The following is a 20,717-nucleotide window of genomic DNA, read 5'->3' as shown; positions in this document are numbered from 1 at the left end:
ACCGGTCATTAAACGGTAAACCCCCTTTTATATATTATTTTATATAATTATATATATTTTGTACAAATATAGTTGTTTAAAAATATAGTGTGCAATAAGCCCGCTCCCTGTGGAACGAACCGGACTTACTAAAAACTATACTACTCTACGATTAGGTACACTGCCTATAGTGTTGTAGCAAGGTTTAGGTATATCCATTTTGTAAATAAATAATTAAAACTTGTGTAATTTGTATCGCTTTTCGTATAAAAAATATAAAGTATTTCACGTACACCTCGCACGATAAAATGACAGTGTACCTAATCCTTGCTAAAATTTGGCACGATAAAATTTGGCACGATAAAATTTGACTTCATTTAGCGTGAGGGTACGAAATAGTATTATTTTTAATACAAAATACTACAAAATATGACACAAGTTTTATTAATTTACGGATGGGATATACCTAAACCTTGCTACAACACTATAGGCAGTGTACCTAATCGTAGAGTAGTGTAGTTTTTAGTAAGTCCGGTTCGTTCCACAGGGAGCTGGTGATACTTACTATATTTTTAACTATATTTATACAAAATATATATAATTATATAAGTAGTAATATTATTATAAAAGGGGGGTTTTACCGTTTAATGACCGGTTTGTCGATTCTATATTTTAAGCGTAAAGATAAATGACTATAATTAAAGTGCGTAAAATAATGACAATAAATAAAATGACAGTAAATAAAATTGCGAGTAATAAAATGACAGTAAATAAAGATACGATGAGAAATATAATAAAAGAATTATGCTTATTTAAACTTCCGTAATCATGATGTTTGACGTGTTGATTTTAATTTATTACCATGGGTTAATTGTCCTTTGTCCTGGTTTATTTGATACGTCTATCTGGTTTTTGTCCATAATAGTCCATCGGTCATAAAAATAAAGTGCGAGTATCCTCGTCAAATTACCCTTATACCCGAAGTCAAATATTCCAACTGATTAAGGATTTAAACTGTGACGCAGTTATCACTTCTGTCAACAATTACACCAGTTATCACTGTATGTAATCCACCTCTGTTTTAATTAGTTTATGAATATTAATTCATCCACTTGATCAGAATGAATAATCAATTACCCAACCCAATTGATTAATTAAATGATTATAACAGATTCCATATGAACATCACTAAATAGGACAACCATAATCATTATTAATTATTAGGTTAATTAATTTGAAGATAGGTTCGACAGACTCCAATGAGTTGTCACTCAATTAGACAATACCCCCCATCTATTAATAGTCAATAGTTCAATTTCCACAAGTGTCGGTCTTTTGCCCAAACCTTAATTATGGTCCAAAGTTCAATAACCCCTTCTTAATATTTTAGCCCAACATCACGATTACTTCGGCTCAAATAAGCATAATAATAACTTAGTTACGATACATTAATGTAAAAAGGTTGAACATAACTTACAATGATTAAAAATAGCGTAGCGTTACACGGACAGAATTTCGACTTACACACTCAAACGATCTCTATCATAAATCTTATTATTATCATAATTTAAAATTAAAATTAAGATTATTGTTATATCTTATTAAGTTAACATTATGATAGAGATATAGAATATAGATATTGATAATTGATATTGATAAATTAGAAAAAGATAGAAAAAGGTGTGTTTTTACATTACGATTACAAAGCCTTTTATAGGCGAATTTAGAAATTGAATTTTCACTTATGACCCCTGAACTATGCTCAATTAACAACTTTTTATTATTTAATATTATTCTTATTATGAATTATTTAAATATTATATTTTATTCTTGTGCATAGTTGACTCGTAATTTTTACACCGTTGCGTCGAGCGTTGAGAGTTGACTCTGGTCCCGGTTCCGGATTTTCGAACGTCCTTGCGTACAATTTTATATTTTGTACTTTGCGTTTTGTAACTTGTACTCTTGTCATTTTTAGACGTTCCTCATCAATAATTTGAACCTTTTTGATTGTATCTTGTACTTTTGAGCTTTTTGGACCTTTGTGTCTTCAATTCGTCGTTTTCGCCTTTTGTCTTCGCACTTATTTAAAATAAACGAATATTACTTGAAAATGGAACAATTGCAACTAAAATCTTGTCTTTCTTGGGGGATTTTGCTATGAAATATATGTTCCTTTTTAGCCTTATCAATATCCCCACACTTGAGCGTTGCTTGTCCTCAAGCAATACAGTCTTGAAATAATATAATACATCACACGAATCACTTCTTTATTCTTCACACTTTGTACATCAGTGATTTTGATAGAGCGGTATAAACAATGATAGTAACGATATGGTTAAAGGTGGGTGTGTCATCCACAGTTGCCTTGGGTTTAGGACAACGACACTTGCAATCAAATAGCCGATTTACTTTCGGTTTCCAAAGCAAAGTGCACATTTGAAAGGCGGTTTACAGTCCCACATGACTATAAAAATTTAGATCCTTTAAGGAAATTGGATCTTTATGAAAACATTTGATCTTTTGAAAATTCAAGCTAGATTTTACCCTAGACAAGTTTTCTGATTTGATCCATCATCGGTGTTGCAAAATATATTTGTGGATCAATATTTTGGCTAAAACTTTTAGGTTCGTGTAATCCACTGCTATCCCGGTATCGGAAAGTACACATCCAGTTTACTTGTTCTGTATATTATCTTTCGGTAAACTACCGTCCGGTTGTAAAGGAAAGCGATGAACAAGAAACTGTTAAGGCAATGTCCCGTGACATGCAGATGATTATGGTCTTTTAACGTGTCGGATGCTAGAACTATCCTTGGTAGGAGCGATAGTAAAGATCATCCTATGATTTTTCGGTCTGGCACAAGGTCCTGTCTCCGACCATGCTATGCAACCACCGTTCTTACGGTTGACACCCGATTTGGTTCAGGTGACCTAATGAATTCTAGGTGAATTCCTAGGATTTTACGTTCAATGGTAATGAACGCATTGAAAATGGGTTTTCAGAAAACAAATCGGTTTGTATTTTTGATCAAAATATTTTCTCGTTCAAGCTCGAGTTTAGATATCATTGAATTTCATGAGTTTGAATTCTCAATCTTTAAGGTCAATCTCAAGGATTGAGTAATATCAGTCTTAAAAGCTGATTTTTAATCTTTAAGGAGATTATCCTTTCTGGGGATCTGATTCATTAGTCTTATCAAGCTAATTTGCACGGTGCCTCCCCATTGTACGAGATAAATCCTTCTCATGGTTAGGATAAATCTGACCACTTGGTGACCCTGTTTGATGCTGAGGTCCGTGGATTTCCTGCTGATTTTAGAGATGACTTTTCTAGATTTTTCGTCAACCTACAGCTGGTCTGGACGACAACTTCTTGACCTAAATCAAGAAGCGCGTGTCTTTTTCGGAAGACTTTACTTCCTTTTAATGATGGAATTGATTCATCGTGTAGATCCATCTTTCTTTCAAATATATTACAGTAAACCGGGTAAAACTGATTAGTATCATCCAAAACAAAAGTACCTGCAATAATCTTGTACAAAGATATGTGATAGATAATTTTTAATTGAATAACTTGGTACATTCTCCCCACACTTAGTTTCTTTCTTTGCCTTTTTATTCTCCTTTATTCCATTTTAAATGAATTCAAGCATTTTAGGTTGTTTCTCAATTTATGTCCTTTCCGAGGTAACGATAATTTCGGCATTAACACCTAGTTTTATCGTTCATAAATATGTATAAACATGATTTTGAATTCATTTAGTTAAAAAATTTTAAAATTTTCATAATATTTAGAAAATAAGCCAAGTATAAACCCGAGAGAATTTATAACCCTTCCCCACACTTGAGATCATGCAATGCCCTCATTTGCATGAAATCAGACTATAATTATTAATTCATGAGGGTGATTAGTGTAGAAAAGTGATTAAAAATACCCAGTTTGTAATTACAAAGCTCGTCGAATGATAGATGGCGCGCCTCATCGTTCATTCCTTCATTTATTATATCACATTTGTTGTTTTGCATCTTGTCGTCAAAATCGGTACCTTTTGCTGAACTTAATGTTAGTCTTTGAAAGTGCGTTGTTTTACCCTGTTGTTTACATGATAAAATACGAACATATATACATATTTTTAAAGTTGGGTATATTACCCCACGTTCAAAAATTTATAAAATCAAATATATTTTTTTTTTGGCATACTTTAAATCAATAAAATTAAAAATAATGATGAAAAAATTTTTCGCCCCGCCCTCGGGTAAAGTAATTTCGGCTCAACGGCCTAGTCTTCAACTCACAACGAATTTTAGAAATCATTTTTTTTCAACTTAATGAAATAAAGTAAATTTTTGTTTTTAAATTCACACAAAACTTAAAAAGAAAACATATTAATTTCATATAAAACCTAAAAAACAAAAAAATTCAGAATGGGGGGAGAAAACTAGTTCTTTAGTGTCTGCTAGCGGAAAAGACCAATCGAATTCCATTCTCGGAACTACACGAGAACAGAACAACTAACTCCAAACAGCATTTTCTTTTTAGAATATTTGAATCTCCTCACACTTAGGTAGATGTGGTGTCGAAATTGTGATTAACTTCATCGTCAATTTCTCTTGGACCATAATCAACTTGCATATCTGTGACTTTTGCTTTAAGCCAGTGACCAGCTTTTTCCGTAATATCCACAAATTCAACTAGCTTCGCCTTTTCTTTAGGCGACAGATTGGATACTAACCGGTTATATAACCTAAAGTTTCCCTTACTTTTAGCATCAATAACCCATTTAAAAAGTTTCTTCATTGAACTGTTAATAACGGGGTTATTTAATTTCGTATCAACTATGGGGTTCTTTATTATCAAGTCATCATTAGGTGTTACTTCATTTTCCCCACACTTAGGCGTTCTATTATTGTTAAGCATTACCGTTGGAGTTGGTAAAACAACATGGTTCTTACCAATCGTTTTTGTCGGTTCAACGGTTTTGGTTTGTGGATATTTAGACTTTCGAATCATAAAGGTGATCGATTTCTCATCATTAGTAAGTGTCATTCTACCCTTTCTTACATCAAATAACGCCCCGGTGGACGCTAAGAATGGTCGACCTAAAATTAGAGGAACGTTTGAGTCCTCTTCTATGTCAATGACAATGAATTCGACTAGAAAGGTTAAATTACCTACTTGAACGGGTAGGTTGTCAGCAATTCCAACTGGGTGCTTAATGGTTTGATCAAGGAGTCGAACACTCATATCCGTTGGAGTTAACTCACCTACACCTAATCTCTTATATAATGAAAGAGGCATAACACTCACACTTGAACCTAAATCTGCTAGTGCATCATACATGACACAGTCACTAAGTAGACAAGGAACAATAAATTCACCCGGATCACCTACCCTAGGTGGAGGATTTGGTGGAACTGTCTTCACCGGGTTTACTTCTACTATTTTTGTTTCTTGCACTTTTTTATTCTTCTTCTTCTTCTTTCCAGAGGTATCACAAACTTTATTACCTATTACTTGCTCATACTCAACTCCTTTTCTTGGAAACGGGATGGGTGGTCTGTATGGTGCCACCACTGGCTTTACATACTCGGGTGGTGGTGGTGGTGTAACTTCTTCATTGTTACTTACATCTAAAACTTTCCCATCTTCTGGTATTGGTTTTTCAGAATTTGTTGATATCATGTTAACATTTTCATTCCGAGGATTTACTTCATTATTACTCGGTAGCTTTCCTTGTTCCCTTTCACTCATCAATCTAACAAGAGTACCTACTTGTTTTTCTAGATTCAAAATGGAAGCTTGTTGAGTTCTAAATGACTGCTCAAACCTCTCATTCGTTTGGGTTTGAGTTTCAATAAATTGTGTTTGAGATTCAACTAGCTTGAATACCACGTCTTCCATATTTGACTTTTTCTCTTCGGTTTGTTGTTGTGGTTTATATAAGCCAGGTCTTTGTTGATTGAAAGTGTTGTTTTGAGTTGGTTGGTTATTCGGACCTTGTTGGTTATACGAGTTATTGTCGGGTCCTTTTGGATTGTAAAGAATGTTTTGATTTCGATTGAAGTTTGGCCTTGGCGGTTGATAATTATTCTGATAACTATTTTCCAGCCTTTGGTTCATGTAGACAACATTCTCACATTGTTCCATCGTTTGTTCAATGTGACAGTCTTTCATTAAGTGTGGTCCACCGCATTGCTCACAACTGATTCGTATTGCGTGAATATCTTTATTCATCTTTTCCATTCGTCTTTCGAAAGCATCTATTTTTGCTGAAACGGAATCAAAGTCATGGCTAGAATCGGCTCTAGCCGCTTTAGATGAACGATATATATCTTTCTCTTGGTGCCACTCATGAGAGTGGGAGGCTGTGTTATCAATAATTTTGTAAGCTTCAGTTGCGGTTTTCTTCATAATGGAACCACCAGCTGTTATGTCGATGTCTTTTCGTGTAGCAACGTTGACACCTTGGTAGAATATTTGTACTATTTGATAAGTGTCTAAACCGTGTTGAGGACATCCTCTCAACATCCTTCCGAATCTTGTCCACGCCTCATATAATGTTTCATTTGGCTTTTGTGTGAACGTAACAATTTCTCCTTGAAGTCTCACGGCTTTAGATGCCGGAAAGAATCTTTGAAGAAATTTTTCAACTAAGACATCCCATGTGTCAATCGCCCCTTCAGGTAACGATTCTAACCAATCTTTGGCTTCTCCTTTTAAAGTCCAAGGAAACAACATGAGATAGATCTGCTCATCTTCCACTTCTCGGATTTTGAATAGTGTACAAATTCTTTTAAACGTACGAAGGTGTTTGTTAGGATCTTCATTCGGTGCACCACTGAATTGGCATTGGTTAGTTACCATGTGTAGAATTTGTCCTTTGATTTCATAATCTGGCGCATTAACTTCTGGCTTAATAATGGCGTGACCTTGGCCCGTGCGTGTGGCTCTCATTCGATCTTCCATACTTAGAGGTTCCGTTACTTCCATAATTGAATTTGTTGAATACGAATCACTAGAGGATTCTGATTTAATGGTTTGTGGCTCAGGAGGAATAATTAGTGGTTCAAGATCTTGGAATTGTCCTTGAATATGCTCCGGGTTCTTAATTGTGAAGTCGGGTTCAAAAGATGGATTATCGAAAATTTGAGTTGGAGTTCTTGTTCGACTAGATGACGATTCTAAAGAAAAATCAACGGCGACAATATTTGCTAAATGTCTTGATCTAGTTACAGGTGGTGAACGTACAAAAGGTGATGAACGTCTTGCTCGGTGCATTCACTGAATATCCTATTAGTTTTTAAAAGGAAAGAAAAATTATAATAAGTTATCCAATCAATAGACTTTTCTGATTTTGCCCACGTTTTGAATAGCCAAAAGATGCAGCAGAGGGGCAGGATTCGTTTGGTCTCAATATAATTGAGGACTGTTTGGCTCCAATAACCCGGTCCACGTACAAATCCAACTATTACTATGAACCAGAAAATTTTGATGTCTATCAATTTAACCACTCAAAATAAATTTTCGTAATTTTAAGAAATTTAGATAAGAAGTAGAATAAAAATCTATGTCCTAAAACTAGAATAGCGAGAAATAAGAGAGAAAAAGAGTTCGTCGAAAAAGGTTGAAAAAGAAAAAAAATGGTTGAAAAATAAAAGGTGACGGAAAAATAAAAGAAACTTATAAAAACTTAACTAACCTAACCTTATTACTACAACTAACTTAAAATTATAATCGCAAATTGAAATTACTAATTGGAATGATAATTGATACATAGTAAAAGGTGTCTAAAAATATTAAAGCTTACAGGAAAAACTAAATCTCAAATGGAAATAACTTAAAAAGAAACTAAAACTTAAAAAGGCGTCGTAAAATTCTAAAGCACCTAAATCTTAGTCTAAAGAAAAAGCACTTAAGGAATTCTACGGCAAAGCCTAAAAATCTAGGAGTAAAAATAACTATAGCAAAAACTAAGTTTAAAATTAAATATGAGCTAAAAAATACAAATGTTACGCTACAACGATTAAAAAGGGACAAAATATAAAAATATACAAAAAGTTGTAAAAAGTACAATTTTTATAAAAATATTATTTTTATATTATTTATTTAATAAAACTACAAATTTTACAATTTAATAAAACTAATTAATACTAAATACATAAATTAAATAAAAAGTAAAGATAAAAATAAAACTAATAATAATAATAATAATAATAATAATAATAATTAGGTTTAAATAATAATAATAATTAAAAATAACCCGTAATTAATGCAGATTTAGGGTTTTTGTCCGTGTGTCAGATGGTCTCCGCGAGTCGCGGCAATTAAAGAAGAAAACCCCGCGAGTCGCGGGGTTCAGAAATTCAGTTGACAGCTTTCAATTTTTACGCGTTTTTCTGTATTTTTTTTTTTATTTTATGTTTTCTGTTTTTTAAATAAATAAAAGATTTTAAAATAAAACTTATATTTTTATAAACTAAAATAGAAATAAAGAAACTTATAAAACTTAAATATTTAACAAAATCTTAAAAATACTTATATTTTTGTTTTTCTTTTTATATTTTTTAAAACGTATTTTTACAAAAACGAATTTTAATAAAAGTTAACTAAAAATTTTTTTTTTTTTTTTTTATATTAGCGTTGCGCTTCCGGCTTTTAAGATGATTCCCCGGCAGCGGCGCCAAAAATTACTTGATGTGCAGCGAGGTGTAGCGTAGCGTTGAATATAAGATACGATGAGAAATATAATAAAAGAATTATGCTTATTTAAACTTCCGTAATCATGATGTTTGACGTGTTGATTTTAATTTATTACCATGGGTTAATTGTCCTTTGTCCTGGTTTATTTGATACGTCTATCTGGTTTTTGTCCATAATAGTCCATCGGTCATAAAAATAAAGTGCGAGTATCCTCGTCAAATTACCCTTATACCCGAAGTCAAATATTCCAACTGATTAAGGATTTAAACTGTGACGCAGTTATCACTTCTGTCAACAATTACACCAGTTATCACTGTATGTAATCCACCCCTGTTTTAATTAGTTTATGAATATTAATTCATCCACTTGATCAGAATGAATAATCAATTACCCAACCCAATTGATTAATTAAATGATTATAACAGATTCCATATGAACATCACTAAATAGGACAACCATAATCATTATTAATTATTAGGTTAATTAATTTGAAGATAGGTTCGACAGACTCCAATGAGTTGTCACTCAATTAGACAATACCCCCCATCTATTAATAGTCAATAGTTCAATTTCCACAAGTGTCGGTCTTTTGCCCAAACCTTAATTATGGTCCAAAGTTCAATAACCCCTTCTTAATATTTTAGCCCAACATCACGATTACTTCGGCTCAAATAAGCATAATAATAACTTAGTTACGATACATTAATGTAAAAAGGTTGAACATAACTTACGATGATTAAAAATAGCGTAGCGTTACACGGACAGAATTTCGACTTACACACTCAAACGATCTATATCATAAATCTTATTATTATCATAATTTAAAATTAAAATTAAGATTATTGTTATATCTTATTAAGTTAACATTATGATAGAGATATAGAATATAGATATTGATAATTGATATTGATAAATAAGAAAAAGATAGAAAAAGGTGTGTTTTTACATTACGATTACAAAGCCTTTTATAGGCGAATTTAGAAATTGAATTTTCACTTATGACCCCTGAACTATGCTCAATTAACAACTTTTTATTATTTAATATTATTCTTATTATGAATTATTTAAATATTATATTTTATTCTTGTGCATAGTTGACTCGTAATTTTTACACCGTTGCGTCGAGCGTTGAGAGTTGACTCTGGTCCCGGTTCCGGATTTTCGAACGTCCTTGCGTACAATTTTATATTTTGTACTTTGCGTTTTGTAACTTGTACTCTTGTCATTTTTAGACGTTCCTCATCAATAATTTGAACCTTTTTGATTGTATCTTGTACTTTTGAGCTTTTTGGACCTTTGTGTCTTCAATTCGTCGTTTTCGCCTTTTGTCTTCGCACTTATTTAAAATAAACGAATATTACTTGAAAATGGAACAATTGCAACTAAAATCTTGTCTTTCTTGGGGGATTTTGCTATGAAATATATGTTCCTTTTTAGCCTTATCAATATCCCCACACTTGAGCGTTGCTTGTCCTCAAGCAATACAGTCTTGAAATAATATAATACATCACACGAATCACTTCTTTATTCTTCACACTTTGTACATCAGTGATTTTGATAGAGCGGTATAAACAATGATAGTAACGATATGGTTAAAGGTGGGTGTGTCATCCACAGTTGCCTTGGGTTTAGGACAACGACACTTGCAATCAAATAGCCGATTTACTTTCGGTTTCCAAAGCAAAGTGCACATTTGAAAGGCGGTTTACAGTCCCACATGACTATAAAAATTTAGATCCTTTAAGGAAATTGGATCTTTATGAAAACATTTGATCTTTTGAAAATTCAAGCTAGATTTTACCCTAGACAAGTTTTCTGATTTGATCCATCATCGGTGTTGCAAAATATATTTGTGGATCAATATTTTGGCTAAAACTTTTAGGTTCGTGTAATCCACTGCTATCCCGGTATCGGAAAGTACACATCCAGTTTACTTGTTCCGTATATTATCTTTCGGTAAACTACCGTCCGGTTGTAAAGGAAAGCGATGAACAAGAAACTGTTAAGGCAATGTCCCGTGACATGCAGATGATTATGGTCTTTTAACGTGTCGGATGCTAGAACTATCCTTGGTAGGAGCGATAGTAAAGATCATCCTATGATTTTTCGGTCTGGCACAAGGTCCTGTCTCCGACCATGCTATGCAACCACCGTTCTTACGGTTGACACCCGATTTGGTTCAGGTGACCTAATGAATTCCAGGTGAATTCCTAGGATTTTACGTTCAATGGTAATGAACGCATTGAAAATGGGTTTTCAGAAAACAAATCGGTTTGTATTTTTGATCAAAATATTTTCTCGTTCAAGCTCGAGTTTAGATATCATTGAATTCCATGAGTTTGAATTCTCAATCTTTAAGGTCAATCTCAAGGATTGAGTAATATCAGTCTTAAAAGCTGATTTTTAATCTTTAAGGAGATTATCCTTTCTGGGGATCTGATTCATTAGTCTTATCAAGCTAATTTGCACGGTGCCTCCCCATTGTACGAGATAAATCCTTCTCATGGTTAGGATAAATCTGACCACTTGGCGACCCTGTTTGATGCTGAGGTCCGTGGATTTCCTGCTGATTTTAGAGATGACTTTTCTAGATTTTTCGTCAACCTACAGCTGGTCTGGACGACAACTTCATGACCTAAATCAAGAAGCGCGTGTCTTTTTCGGAAGACTTTACTTCCTTTTAATGATGGAATTGATTCATCGTGTAGATCCATCTTTCTTTCAAATGTATTACAGTAAACCGGGTAAAACTGATTAGTATCGTCCAAAGCAAAAGTACCTGCAATAATCTTGTACAAAAATATGTGATATATAATTTTTAATTGAATAACTTGGTACATTCTCCCCACACTTAGTTTCTTTCTTTGCCTTTTTATTCTCCTTTATTCCATTTTAAATGAATTCAAGCATTTTAGGTTGTTTCTCAATTTATGTCCTTTCCGAGGTAACGATAATTTCGGTATTAACACCTAGTTTTCATCGTTCATAAATATGTATAAACATGATTTTGAGTTCATTTAGTTGAAAATTTTTCAAATTTTCACAAAATTTGGCAAATAAACCAAGTATAAACCTGATAGAATTTATAACCCTTCCCCACACTTAAGATCATGCAATGCCCTCATTTGCATGAAATCAGACTATAATTTAAATTCATGAGGGTGATTAGCGTAGAAAAGTGATTAAAAATACCGAGTTTGCAAACATATTGTTATTTCACATTTGATTTTTTGCGTCTTGTCAAAATCAGTAGCTTTTGCTGAACTTCATGACAGTCTTTGAAAGTGCGCTGTTTTACCCTGTTTTGTACATAAGATAAAATACAAACATATATATATATATATATTTTTGAAGTTTGGTTTATAACCCCACTTTTCAAAAATTTATAAAGTATAATATTTTTGGCATACTTTAAATCAATAAAATTAAAAATAATGATAACAAAATTTGTCGCCCCGCCCTCGGGTAAAGTAATTCCGGCTCAACGACCTAGTCTTCAACTCACGACGAATTTTAAAAATCATATTTTTAACTTAATGAAATAAAGTAAATTTTGTTTTTTAAAATCACAATAAAACATAAATTAAAATGCATATTAATTTCAAATAAAACCTAAAAAAAATAAAAATTCAGAATGGAGGGAGAAAACTAGTTCTTTAGTGTCTGCTAGCGGAAAAGACCAATCGGATTCCATTCTCGGAACTACACGAGAACAGAACAAATAACTTTAGACAGCATTATCTTTTTAGAACATTCGAATCTCCCCACACTTAGGTAGCTGTGGTGTTGAAATTGTGATTAACTTCATTGTCAATTTCTCTTGGTCCATAATCAACTTGCCTATCTGTGACTTTTTCTTTAAGCCAGTGCCCGGCTTCTTCCGTAATATCCCATAATTCAACTAGCTTCGCCCTTTCTTTAGGCGACAGATTGGATACTAACCGGTTACATAACTTAAAGTTCCCCTTACTTCTAGCATCAATAGCCCGTTTAAAAAGTTTCTTCATTGAACTGTTAATAACGGGGTCATCTAATTTCGTATCAACAACGGGGTCCTTTGTTATTGGGTTATCATTAGGTGTTACTTCATTTTTCCCACACTTAGGCGTTTCATTATTGCTAAGCACTGCCGTTGGAGTTGGTAAAACAACATGGTTATTACCAATCGTTTTTATTGGTTCAACGGTTTTGGTTGGTGGAGGTTTAGATTTTCGAATCATAAAGGTGATCGATTTGTCACCACTTTTAAGTGTCATTCTTCCATTTCCTACATCAAATAACGCCCCGGTGGACGCTAAGAATGGTCGACCTAAAATTAGAGGAACGTTTGAGTCCTCTTCTATGTCAATGACAATGAATTCGACTAGAAAGGTTAAATTACCTACTTGAACGGGTAGGTTGTCAGCAATTCCAACTGGGTGCTTAATGGTTTGATCAAGGAGTCGAACACTCATATCCGTTGGAGTTAACTCACCTACACCTAATCTCTTATATAATGAAAGAGGCATAACACTCACACTTGAACCTAAATCTGCTAGTGCATCATACATGACACAGTCACTAAGTAGACAAGGAACAATAAATTCACCCGGATCACCTACCCTAGGTGGAGGATTTGGTGGAACTGTCTTCACCGGGTTTACTTCTACTGTTTTTGTTTCTTGCACTTTTTTATTCTTCTTCTTCTTCTTTCCAGAGGTATCACAAACTTTATTACCTATTACTTGCTCATACTCAACTCCTTTTCTTGGAAACGGGATGGGTGGTCTGTATGGTGCCACCACTGGCTTTACATACTCGGGTGGTGGTGGTGGTGTAACTTCTTCATTGTTACTTACATCTAAAACTTTCCCATCTTCTGGTATTGGTTTTTCAGAATTTGTTGATATCATGTTAACATTTTCATTCCGAGGATTTACTTCATTATTACTCGGTAGCTTTCCTTGTTCCCTTTCACTCATCAATCTAACAAGAGTACCTACTTGTTTTTCTAGATTCAAAATGGAAGCTTGTTGAGTTCTAAATGACTGCTCAAACCGCTCATTCGTTTGGGTTTGAGTTTCAATAAATTGTGTTTGAGATTCAACTAGCTTAAATACCACTTCTTCCAGATTTGACTTCTTCTCGTCGGTTTGTTGTGGTGGTTTATACAAGCCAGGTCTTTGTTGATTGAAAGTGTTGTTTTGAGTTGGTTGGTTATTCGGACCTTGTTGGTTATACGAGTTATTGTCGGGTCCTTTTGGATTGTAAAGAATGTTTTGATTTCGATTGAAGTTTGGCCTTGGCGGTTGATAATTATTCTGATAACTATTTTCCAGCCTTTGGTTCATGTAGACAACATTCTCACGTTGTTCCATCGTTTGTTCAATGTGACAGTCTTTCATTAAGTGTGGTCCACCGCATTGCTCACAACTGATTCGTATTGCGTGAATATCTTTATTCATCTTTTCCATTCGTCTTTCGAAAGCATCTATTTTTGCGGAAACGGAATCAAAGTCATGGCTAGAATCGGCTCTAGCCGCTTTAGATGAACGAAAAATATCTTTTTCTTGATACCACTCATGAGAGTGGGAGGCTGTGTTATCAATAATTTTGTAAGCTTCAGTTGCGGTTTTCTTCATAATGGAACCACCAGCTGTTATGTCGATGTCTTTTCGTGTAGCAACGTTGACACCTTGGTAGAATATTTGTACTATTTGATAAGTGTCTAAACCGTGTTGAGGACATCCTCTCAACAACTTTCCAAATCTTGTCCACGCCTCATATAGAGTTTCATTTGGCTTTTGTGTGAACGTAACAATTTCTCCTTGAAGTCTCACGGCTTTAGATGCCGGAAAGAATCTTTTAAGAAATTTCTCAACTAAAACATCCCATGTGTCAATCGCCCCTTCAGGTAACGATTCTAACCAATCTTTGGCTTCTCCCTTTAAAGTCCAGGGAAACAACATGAGATAGATCTGTTCATCCTCAACTTCTCGGATTTTGAATAGTGTACAGATCCTATTAAACGTACGAAGATGTTCGTTTGGATCTTCCTTCGGCGCACCACTATATTGGCACTGATTAGTTACCATGTGTAGGATTTGTCCTTTGATTTCATAATCTGGCGCATTAATGTCTGGCTTAATAATGGCGTGACCTTGGCCCGTGCGTGTGGCTCTCATTCGGTCTTCCATACTTAGAGGTTCCAGATTTTCCATAATTGAATTTGTTGAATACGAATCACTAGAAGATTCTGATTTAATGGTTTGTGGTTCAGGAGGAATGATTAGTGGTTCTGGATCTTGGAATTGTCCCTGAATATTCTCCGGATTCTCAATTGTGAGGTCGGGTTCAAAAGATGGATTATCGGAAATTTGAGTTGGAGTTCTTGGTCGACTGGATGATGATTCTAAAGAAAAATCAACGGCGACAATATTGGCTAGATGTCTTGATCGAGTTATAGGTGGTGAACGTATGAAAGGTGGTGAACGTTTTACTCGGTGCATTCACTGAATATCCTATTAGTTTTTAAAAGGAAAGAAAAATTATATAAGTTATCCAATTAATAGACTTTTCTGATTTTGCCCACGTTTCGAATAGCCAAAAGATGCAGCAGAGGGGCAGGATTCGTTTGGTCTCAATATAATTGAGGACTGTTTGGCTCCAATAACCCGGTCCACGTACAAATCCAACTATTACTACGAACCAGAAAATTTTGATGTCTATCAATTTAACCACTTAAAATAAATTTTCGTAATTTTAAGAAATTTAGATAAGAAGTAGAATAAAAATCTATGTCCTAAAACTAGAATAGCGAGAAATAAGAAAGAAAAAAAAAAACGCTTCGAAAAAGGTCGAAAAATAAAAGGTCGAAAAATAGGCGTCGAAAAATAAAAATAAGAAAGTAGCGCGAAAAACGGCGTCGCAAAATTCTAAAGCACATAAATCTTAGTCTAAGCAATAAGCACTTAAGGGATTTTACGGCAAACCTAAAAATTCTAGAAATAAAAATAACTATGACAAAACTAAACTTAATACTAAAAATTGTAACTAGAGTCTAAAAATCTAAAGGTAATAAAAAAAAAACTTTTTTATTTTTTAATTTTTTTTTTTATATATTTCGTTTTTTAAGGATTTTAAAATTTTTTTTTTTTTTTTTTAAAAAATTTTTTTTTTTATATAAATTTTTTTTTAAAACTTTTTTTTTTTTTTTTTTAAAAAAAATTTTTAAAAAAAACGATTTTTTTTTTACATTTTTTTTTTAAAACGAATTTTTTTTCTTTAAAAAAAACGATTTTTTTTTATACAAATTTTTTTTTTTTTTTTAAAAACGAAATTTTTTTTCTTAAAAAAAATGATTTTTTTTTTTTTAAAAAAAAACGATTTTTTTTTACAAATTAATAATTTTTTTATAATTATAATTGTTTTTCAAAATTTTTTTTTTTAATTCATTTACTATTCATGAATAGTAAATGGAAATAAATTAATTAATTTACTATTCACATGAAAGCGACATGATAGAAATTATTAATTATAAGTTACAATTTACACTTGGTTTATTTGCCAAATTTTGTGAAAATTTGAAAAATTTTCAACTAAATGAAGTTAAAATCATGTTTATACATATTTATGAACGATGAAAACTATGTGTTAATACCGAAATTATCGATACCTCGAAAAGGACATAAATTGAGAAACAACCCAAAATGCTTGAATTCATTTAAAATGGAATAAAGGAGAATAAAAAGGCAAAGAAAGAAACTAAGTGTGGGGAGAATGTACCAAGTTATTCAATTAAAAACTATCTATCACATGTTTCTGTAAAGTTTATTGCAGGTGCTTTTGTTTGGACTAAATTAACTGTTTTACCATATTTACTGTAACATACTTGAAAGAAAGATGGATCTACACGATGAATCAATTCCATCATTAAAAGGAAGTAAAGTCTTCTGAAAAAGACACGCGCTTCTTGATTTAGGTCAAGAAGTTGTCGTCCAGACCAGCTGTAGGTTGACGAAAAATCTAGAAAAGTCATCACTAAAATCAGCAGGAAATCCACGGACCTCAGCATCAAACAGGGTCGCCAAGTGGTCAGATTTATCCCAACCATGAGAAAGATTTATCTCGTACAATGGGGGGCACCGTGCAAATTAGCTTGATAAGACTAATGAATCAGATCCCCAAAAAGGATAATCTCCTTAAAGATTAAAAATCAGCTTTTAAGACTGATATTACTCAATCCTTGAGATTGACCTTAAAGATTGAGAATTACAAACTCATGGAATTCAATGATATCTAAACTCGAGCTTGAACGAGAAAATATTTTGATCAAATTATAAACCGATTTGTTTTCTGAAAACCCATTTTCAATGCGTTCATTACCATTGAACGTAAAATCCTAGGAATTCACCTGGAATTCATTAGGTCACCTGAACCAAATCGGGTGTCAACCGTAAGAACGGTGGTTGCATAGCATGGTCGAAGACAGGACCTTGTGCCAGACCGAAAAATTATAAGGGTGAGCTTTACTATTGCTCCTACAAAGGATAGTAATTGCGTCCAACACGTTATAGACCATAATTAAAAGCATGTCAGGGGACATTGACTTAACAGTTGCTTGTTCAACGCTTTCCTTTACAACCGGACGGTAGTTTACCGAAAGGTAATATACGGAGCAAGTAAACTGGACGTGTTGCTTTCCTAATACAAGGTTAGCAAGTGGGTGACACAAAACCATAAGTTTTGAGCTAAAATTTTCAAATCTGAAACCCACAAAACCCACAAAAATATTTTGCAAACACCGGTGAAGGGTTATTCCGGAAAACTTATCTAGGGTAAAAGCTAGATTGAATTTTCAAAAGATCAAATGTTTTCATAAAGATCCAATTTCCTTAAGGATCTACATTTTCATAGTCATGTGGGACTGTAAACCGCCTTTCAAATGTGCACTTTGCTTTGGAAACCGAAAGTAAATCGGCTATTTGATTGCAAGTGTCGTTGACCTAAACCAGAGGCAACTGTAGATGACACACCCACCTTTAACCATGGTTCTATCGTTACTATCATTGTTTATACCACCATATCAAAATCACTAATGTACAAAGTGTGATGAATAAAAAAGTAATTCATGTATGTTTTTTTTTCAAGTTCTGTATTGCTTGAGGACAAGCAACGTTCAAGTGTGGGGATATTTGATAGTGCTCCAAATGAACATATATTTAGTAACAATATCCTCCCAATATGTAAATTATTTAGTTGTAATTGTCCTATTTTAAGTTGTAATCGTTTATATTAAATAAGTGCGAAGACAAAAGGCGAAAACGACGATTTGAAGACGCAAATGACCAAAAAGCTCAAATGTACAAGATACAATCCAAGTGGTTCAAATTATTGATGAAGAACGTCTAAAAAAAGATAAGAGTACAAGTTATAAAACGCAAATTACAAGATATTAAATTGTACGCAAGGACGTTCGAAAATCCGGAACCAGGACATGAGTCAACTATCAACGCCCGACGCAACGGACTAAAAATTACAAGTCTACTATGCACAAGAATATAATATAATATATAAATAATTATATTAATTATTTATATTTTATATTTATATATATAAAATGTCGGCAAAGAAGATCCAAAGGGGTGTGAGCTGTATTCCATATCCCCGCAACTCGCGGAGTTCTCAGGCACAAAGTGCCGCGACTCGCGGAGTACAGAAATTTCAGAATCCCTATAAAAGGTCGCGAATTCTGCCGAGTTTAAATACATAATAATAATAATACTCCCTAGTATAATATAAATAAATATATATATGTATATATAGTATAGATTAGTGTTATATTATATTAGTTCGGGTTATGTAAAGGTTATTTTACGGGTTTTTGAAGTCGAAATTCTGTCCGTGTAACACTACGCGATAAATACTCAATGTAAGTTATGTTCTCCTTTTTAAATTAATGTCTCGTAGCTAAGTTATTATTATGCTTATTTAAAACGAAGTAATCATGATGTTGGGCTAATTACTAAAATTGGGTAATTGGGCTTTGTACCATAATTGGGGTTTGGACAAAAGAACGACACTTGTGGAAATTAGACTATGGGCTATTAATGGGCTTTATATTTGTTTAACTAAATGAAAGTTTGTTAATGTTAATATAAAGATTTACAATTGGGCGTCCCTATAAATTACCATATACACTCGATCGGACACGATGGGCGGGGTATTTATATGTACGAATAATCGTTCATTTAACCGGAAACGGGAATGGATTAATAGCCACTAGAATAATTAAAACAGGGGTAAAATTACATTCAAGGGTAATTGGTGTAATTGTTAACAAAGTAGTAAAACCTTGGTTTACACGCAGTCGATAACCTGGTGTATTCATTAAACAAAGTATTAAAACCTTGTTACAATTCGAATCCCCAATTAGTTGGAATATTTAACTTCGGGTATAATAATAATTTGACGAGGACACTTGCACTTTATATTTATGACTGATGGACTGTTATGGACAAAACCAGACGGACATATTAAATAATCCAGGACAAAGGACAATTAACCCATGGGCATAAAACTAAAATCAACACGTCAACCATCATGGTTACGGAAGTTTAAATAAGCATAATATATTTTATTTCATATTTCCTCGTACTTTTATTTATTGTCATTTTAATTATGGTTATTTATTTTATTGTTATTTAAATATCATCATTTACTAAACGCTTCGCTTAAAATATAAATCGACAAACCGGTCATTAAACGGTAAACCCCCTTTTATATATTATTTTATATAATTATATATATTTTGTACAAATATAGTTGTTTAAAAATATAGTGTGCAATAAGCCCGCTCCCTGTGGAACGAACCGGACTTACTAAAAACTATACTACTCTACGATTAGGTACACTGCCTATAGTGTTGTAGCAAGGTTTAGGTATATCCATTTTGTAAATAAATAATTAAAACTTGTGTAATTTGTATCGCTTTTCGTATAAAAAATATATAGTATTTCACGTACACCTCGCACGACATCAAGTTTTTGGCGCCGCTGCCGGGGAATCGGCAAAACTCTATATTTTTAATTCATTTTTGTATAAATATATATTATTTTTAGAAAAACAATATAAAATCCTAAAAAAAAAAAAAAATAACCGAAAAAGAAAAAAAAAATTTAATATATATAAATCTATTTTTAAGATATTTTTAAAATTATAAAGTAGTTCTATTTTTATTTAAGTTTTTAAATATATGTTTTTATTATACAAATATTTTGATATAAAACAGAAAATAAAAAAAACAAAAAAAAAAACGTCGAATTTCAAACTGTACCAGAGTTGAATTCTGGAACCCCGCGACTCGCGGGGTTTGCAGCTTCGGGAACCGCGACTCGCGGAGCCGTCTGACACGAACCTGGTCCAGCAATTAATACGATTTAGGTTTTAATTATTTATTATTATTATTATTAAACCTAATTAGGTTTTATATATAATATTATTTAGTTTAAGTTTTTAATTAATTTGTAATATTAAGTTTTAATTAGTTTTATTTATATATAAAAATTAATACTATTATAAAAAAAATAATATTTTTATAAAAATTGTATTTTTTACAACTTTTTGTATATTTTTATATTTTGTCCCTTTTTATTTGTTTTTAGCGTAATATTTGTATGTTTTTCGCTCGTATTTAGTTTTAAGACATAGTTTTTGCCGTAGCTTATTTTTATTTCTAGATTTTTAGGCTTTGCCGTAAAATCCCTTAAGTGCTTTTTCTTTAGACTAAGATTTAGGTGCTTTAGAATTTTGCGACGCCATTTTTCGCTTTAGTTTTAAATAGATTTTAGTGCCTTTAAGTAATTGCCGTTTTCTGAATAAAATTGCATTTACCTTTAGACCTTTAGGCGCAACTTTTTAGATATAATTTTTAGACTTTTAAGTTACGACGCGCTATTTTCTTATTTTTATTTTTCGACGTTTTTCGACGCGCATTCTTTTTCTTTCTTATTTCTCGACGCTTTAGTTTTTAGGACTTAGAAATTTTCTCTATTTC

The 20,717-nt window shown here is 32.8% G+C and overlaps 1 non-coding gene across 1 annotated transcript; it reads left to right on the top strand.

Annotated features, from left to right (window-relative positions):
* The first annotated feature begins 6,482 nt into the window (after positions 1–6,482).
* Positions 6,483–6,589, top strand: LOC139860719 (small nucleolar RNA R71). The gene has a single exon (XR_011763345.1). It is a non-coding gene; the product is annotated as a small nucleolar RNA R71 (small nucleolar RNA).
* Positions 6,590–20,717: the final 14,128 nt, after the last annotated feature.

This window comes from Rutidosis leptorrhynchoides, chromosome 7 (assembly GCF_046630445.1).
Source record: "Rutidosis leptorrhynchoides isolate AG116_Rl617_1_P2 chromosome 7, CSIRO_AGI_Rlap_v1, whole genome shotgun sequence".
In the NCBI taxonomy this organism is placed as follows: Eukaryota; Viridiplantae; Streptophyta; class Magnoliopsida; order Asterales; family Asteraceae; genus Rutidosis; species Rutidosis leptorrhynchoides.
The sequence above is the reverse complement of the archived record's forward strand: the minus strand, read 5'-3'. Positions and strand labels throughout refer to the sequence as shown.